This window comes from Trichosurus vulpecula, chromosome 3, assembly GCF_011100635.1.
Source record: "Trichosurus vulpecula isolate mTriVul1 chromosome 3, mTriVul1.pri, whole genome shotgun sequence".
Taxonomy (NCBI): domain Eukaryota; kingdom Metazoa; phylum Chordata; class Mammalia; order Diprotodontia; family Phalangeridae; genus Trichosurus; species Trichosurus vulpecula.
Window position 1 is genome coordinate 358667824 of NC_050575.1, and position 6062 is coordinate 358673885.

Sequence of the window (6062 nt, forward strand, 5' to 3'; positions counted from 1 at the left end):
TCAACAAGCATTTATGAAGCTCCTACTGTGCATTAGGCACCATCCTAAGCGCTGGGGATGCAGAGGAAGGCAAATGTACAGTTCCTACCCTCAATTAGCTCACATGACATGTGAATGACCACAGCACGGTCCTGTGGATTGAGGACTGGACCTGGAGATAGGAAGACCTGAGTTCAGACACTTACTAGCTATGTGACCCTGAGTCAGTCACGTACCCTCCATGTGCCTCAGTCTCCTCATATGTAAAATGGGAATAATAACAATGCCTGCTTCCCAGGGTTGTGAGGATGAAATGAGATAATGATTGTAAAGCTCTTAGCTGTTATTAAATACCTATGTCCATATAATATAGAGTGGATATGGTAGGGACTCTCAGAGAGAAGGCACTAACGGGGGGGAAGGGGAAATGGGAAAAAGCCTCTTGTAGTCAGTGAGATTTGAACTGAATCTTGAAGGAAGCCTGGGAAGCTTCTGGCACATAGTAGGTATCTGGCACATAGTAGGTTCTATATAAATGTTAGCTATTATTAAATACCTATGTCCATATAAGATACATAGAGGGTATATGGTAGGGAATCTCAGAGAAAAGGCACTAACGGGGGGGGAGGGGGAAATGGGAAAAAGCCTCTTGTAGTCGGTGAGATTTGAGCTGAGTCTTGAAGGAAGTCTGGGAAGCTGGAGGGTAGAGGGAAGGAAGGAGAGCATTCCGGGCATGGGGGACAGCTGGTGCAAAGATTTAGAGTAAGGAAATGGAATATCATATCTGAGGAACAGCAAGGAGGCCAGTGTCACTGGATTGCAGAGTACATAAGGGGGATATTAAAAAAAAAACTGTAAAGGAAGGAAAATACCAGGTTATGAAGGGCTTTAAAAGTCAACCAGAAGATTTTATATTTGATCCTGAAGGTCATAGGGAGCCTCTGGAGTTTGAGTAGAAGGACAGCACGGTCACACTGCAGTGGGGAGAGGCTTAAGGCAGAGAAGGCAGTCAGAAGGTTCTTATAATAGGCCAAAGGTAAGGTGGTGATCACCTGCACCAGGAAAGCCTCCCTCTGATGACTCATCACAATTTAGATCCTTATAGGCTGTACCTATATGTGAGCTTTGAGAAAGCCATAGCAAACTGGAAGATTTCAATATAAGCCTAGGTGACTATCACTTGAGGACCAGCACTGAAAAGTAAAGGTCAGTGTAGCTAAGTTCTGCAGGCTTGGGAGTGGCACTTCCCTAGTGGTCAGTGAATCAGGCTTTAGCCATAGCAAATTATGATGCTGTCTAGTAAGGCATGGAGGGGTTACACTCTAGAAAGGTGGAAGGAGCAACCGCATTGAAAAAAGTTCTAGTCCCTGTGAAGTATTCCTTCTACTTCTAACTATTCTACTTCTATTATTTTCCTCTTCTGAAAAAATGAAGGTGTTGGACAAGATGGTCCTTAGGTTGCCTTCTTGTCCAAACATGAAAGATTTAGACTCCATTTGATTCCACTTTAATTAAGCCCCAATTTTAGGAAGAGATGAAGAAACCCTCCTCTGGATTTTGGGAAAATCTCTTCCCTTATGTAGGACGTCAGTTGTTTTCACTGTAAAATCAAAGAGTTGGACAAAATTAATCTTGAGGTCCCCTCCTTATCACCAGTCTTGGGCATATTGAACAGCACAGCAGAAAAAAGGCTCTGGAGTCAGAGTATCTGCTTTCAAATCTCACCTCTGCTACTCACCATCCACGTGTCCTTTGGATAAGTGGCTTAGACTAACCACCTCATCTGTAAAATGAACATGTTCGACTAAATAGTCTCTAAGGTCTCAACTGGTTCCAAAATGTTTGATCCCATCAATTAGAAAATGGTTAAACAAATGAATATGGGAATACGCTATAAGAAGTGACAGGGATGGGTTTAGAGAAACCTGGGAAAACTTGTCTGAACTGATGCAGAGTGAAAGTAAACAGAAACAGGAGAACAATTTAAGTAATAACAATACCACCGTGAAGAGAAACAACTCTGATATAGAGTTAAAAACTCTGATCAGTACAAGAACCAGCCGTGATTCCAGAGGAATGATGTAGCAATGTTACCCACCTGACAGAGAGGTGATAGACTCAGAAGGAGACATGTACTTTAAGACACAATGATGTGGAGATTTATTTTGCTTCACCATGGATATTTGTGACAAGATTTTTGTTTTGTTTTCTTTAATGAGTGAGGTTGGAGGGATAGAAAATAAACCTTTATTAACTGAAAAAAATTTTTTTGAAAAAAGTCCTATGGTCACATGAGCTCTAAAATGATTATTGAGGCATTTGGGGGAAATTGTATTTAAGCTTTCTATCAACTCTGCTCCCCAAAGCATCCAACCTAACGCTGGCAAGTAATCAGGTTTCTTAGATGCCAAGTGTGAAGTCAAGTTAAATCAATAAGCATTTATTAAGGATGTATAATGTGCTAGGCCTTCTGTTATGTTCTGGAGATATAAAGGTAGGCAAAAACCAGTCTCTCTTCTCAAGTTGCTGATGGGGGAGACAGCTATGTGCAAACAAAATATATACAGAATAAATTGGAGGTAGTCCCCAGAGGGAAGTCACTAAGATTAAAGAGGACTGAGAAAGAATTCTTATAGGAGGTGGCACTTTAGCTGAAGCCAGAGAAGCTGGGAGACAGAGATGAAGGAAGAGAGTGTGCCAGGCATGGGAGACAGCCATTGAAAATGCCCTGAGTTGGGAGATGGAGAAATACCAAGGAGACCAATGTCCCTGGATCACAGAATTTGAGGAGAGTAATAAGGTGTAAGAATTCTAGAAAGGCAGAAAGGCGCCAGGTTAGAAAGGTCTTTAAAAGCCAAACAGTGAATTTTATATTTGTTCTTAGAGACAATAGGAAGGCACCAGAGTTTACTGAACAATTGACCTTAGCACCTAACTATCAAGAATAATTACTTAAAATAGAAGGTCACCAGATGGGGACAGGGGTGAGGGGGAGGCCATTTCCTGAGCACCAACTGCATGATGTTCCAAGGTTTCTGTCCTCCACCTCCAAGAGTTTCTATCCCACCCACACTCATTAAAATTCCAGATGCAATTCTGGATAAGAAATCCTCATTACACTAGCTTATCCTTTCCTGAGGTTTCAACCCAAGAACCAACCTGTTTGCCTACCAATGTTCCACCTGCCCATGAAAACATGAGTTCTGGGAGTGGCAGTAGAGCTGGGAAAAAAGAGACAAAAAGCCTCTAGTCAGATGGTCTGGGTTCAAATCACAGTACTGCTCCTTCCTAGCCATATGGACTTTGGCAAGTCACAGTTTTTCTGAGCCTTCATTTTCAGATATATAAGATAAGAGAATTGGAATTGGACTGGATGGTTTCTAAAGGGTTTTTCCGAAGTTCTATGCTCAGACGAGTTGTGACAAATCCCTGAGAACATAGAACTGGGGGAATCCATTCTAAGGTTCCAAAGGCAGTTACAAGAGACAGGGGAGAATGTGGGGACCCTTCTCGAGCCACGTAGGCTTGATATTTTAATGCAATGTCAAACAGGTGGGCAGGTACTGGATGAGGACAGCCAAGAGACTGGAGGGAGTCTCAGTGACCGTCACTTTGACTCAGACAGTCAGACTGCTGTAAATTGAGAAGTGCCCCAAAGCCCTACCTAATTTGTACAGTCTTGGAGCAGACAGCCAGATGGTGATCCATGGGGAGAATTTCACAAGGTAATTCAATAACCTCTGGGATTAACAGGCACTAAAAATGGTTTGTGGTTGCAATATGGTCAAGGTTCAGGGGGTTTATTCCTTGGGGGGGGACACACACACGCACGCACGCACACACACATGCACGTGCACATGCACACTTTCCCTTTCACCAGAGTTACACTCCAGTTTAGCACCTGTTAGTGTAGGGCATGGGGGTATATGGATGATAATCATTCAGGAGTCCTGGCTGTTACCCTTGGACCCCAAGCTTGTAATAACAGGAGGCAGAGAATGCATTTCATGGATGGTGACTGGTAAAATGCCCTAGCAGTGTGTGTGTGTGTGTGTGTGTGTGTGTGTGTGTGTGTATGTGTGTGTGTGTGTGTGTGTGTGTGTGTGTGTGTGTGTGATCATGCTTCTCTTTGTATATGGACTGAGCTTCCAGAGAAACAAGTTTGTTTGGGGGACAACATAAGATAGAGCAAAGAACCACATTTGTAGTACAAAGGTCAAAAACAAGCAGACCCTGCCTTTGAGGGGCTCACGTGTTGGACATACACAGATGCCTGTCATTTAAATTAGGGAATGATTAAGCATTTCCTTTCTCCTGTACTTCACAGATCTGCTATATCCTTAGCACGAGCGCCCCTTTTACTAATACAGATTGCAGCCCCCACAATGCCTCACTAAAGAAGGGGACATGCATTTATTTACCACCTACTATGTTCTGGGCACGGTACTAAGAGCTTTAATAATAATAATAGCTAAAATTTATATAGCACTATGCTAACATACTTTACCCATATTATCTCATTTCATGCTCACAACAACCCTGGGAGGGAAGGGCTGTTATTATCCTCATCTTACAGTTGAGGAAATGGAAGCAGACCATGGATTACCCTGGTAATAAGTCTATGAGGTGAGATTTGAACTCAGATCTACCTGACTCCAGGTTCAGCACTCTTTCCACCAAGCCACCTAGCTGCGTATTAAAAAGAACATCTTTATCTCAGGGAAACTCTCCAATTATGTTAGTTGGACTCAATAAGAATAAAATTTTGAGTGTATGCTGAGAAAAAATAGAGACTGATGGCTTTGAGTTTGAACCTGGAGATCAAATAGAACCATTTGGTGAAGGAGACACTTACAAGTACCTTGGTCTTCTCCGGGGAAGACGCATCAAGCACAAAGCCTTCCAGAAGAAAGCTGTGGCTGGGGATGTGCCAAGACTTTCTGGCATCCCGAAGCCTACGCTCAATGGGAAGAACATATTTAGAGCAGTGAAAGCCTGCACAACGCCACTCATCCTATGCACTCAGAACCCTAAAATGGATGACTACGGATTTACAGAATAGCCCAACAGAAAGCCTATAAAATATTAATAGAGGCAGCTAGGTGGCATAGGGTATAAAGTGCTAGAATTGGAGTCAGGGAGACCCGAGTTCAAATCTGACCTCAGATATTTACTTGCTGAGTGACTTTGGGCAAATCCTTTAACCTCTGTTTGCCTCAGTTTCCCTATCTGTAAAATGGGAATCATAATACCTCACAAGGTTGTTGTGAGGATGAAATGAAGTAATGTCTATAAAGTGCTTTGTGAACCTTAAGGTTCCATAGAGATGAGCTATTATTGATGTTGGCATTTTGTTGTTGTTTAGTTGTTTCAGTCGTGTCCAACCACTCATGACCCCATTTGGGGTTTCCTTGGCAAAGATACTGGAGTGGTTTGTCATTTCTTTTTCCAGCTCATTTGACAGGTGAGGAAACTGAGGCCATCAGGGTTAAGCGACTTGGCCAGGGTCACACAACTTGCAAGTTTCTGAGGCCGGATTGAACTGAGGTCTTCCTGACTCCAGATCCCATGCTCTATCCATTGTGCTACCTAGCTGTCCCTACTGTTGATGACGATGATGATAGCAGTAATAAAACATAAGATCCACCACTCTGATAAAATAATAATAATAGTAATAATAAAATAAAATAAAATAATAATAATATAACAATATTAGTAATAATAATAATAGTAATAATCAAATAAAAAATAAAAAACAAGGCTCATCATGCTGTAGAAAGATTACCAGGTCTTCATCAAAATAGGAGGAAGAGGTCTGATAGCTTCAGATCACGTGATAAACAGGTAAAAAGAATTACAGAAATACTTCTGGAATAAACAATCCACTACAAAACGATAGTAAAGACTGGCAAGAGGCACATGTCACTGGGCTTATCAGATGTAACCTACATAGTTTACTTCTGAGCAGCTTATGGAACAGCTAAGAATAAAAAAGACCCCTAAGGGCAACACATCAGCTCAATCAACAGTATACTGAACAAGAAGCATTGAACAAATTGCTGAATCATGCCAATTTATTTATG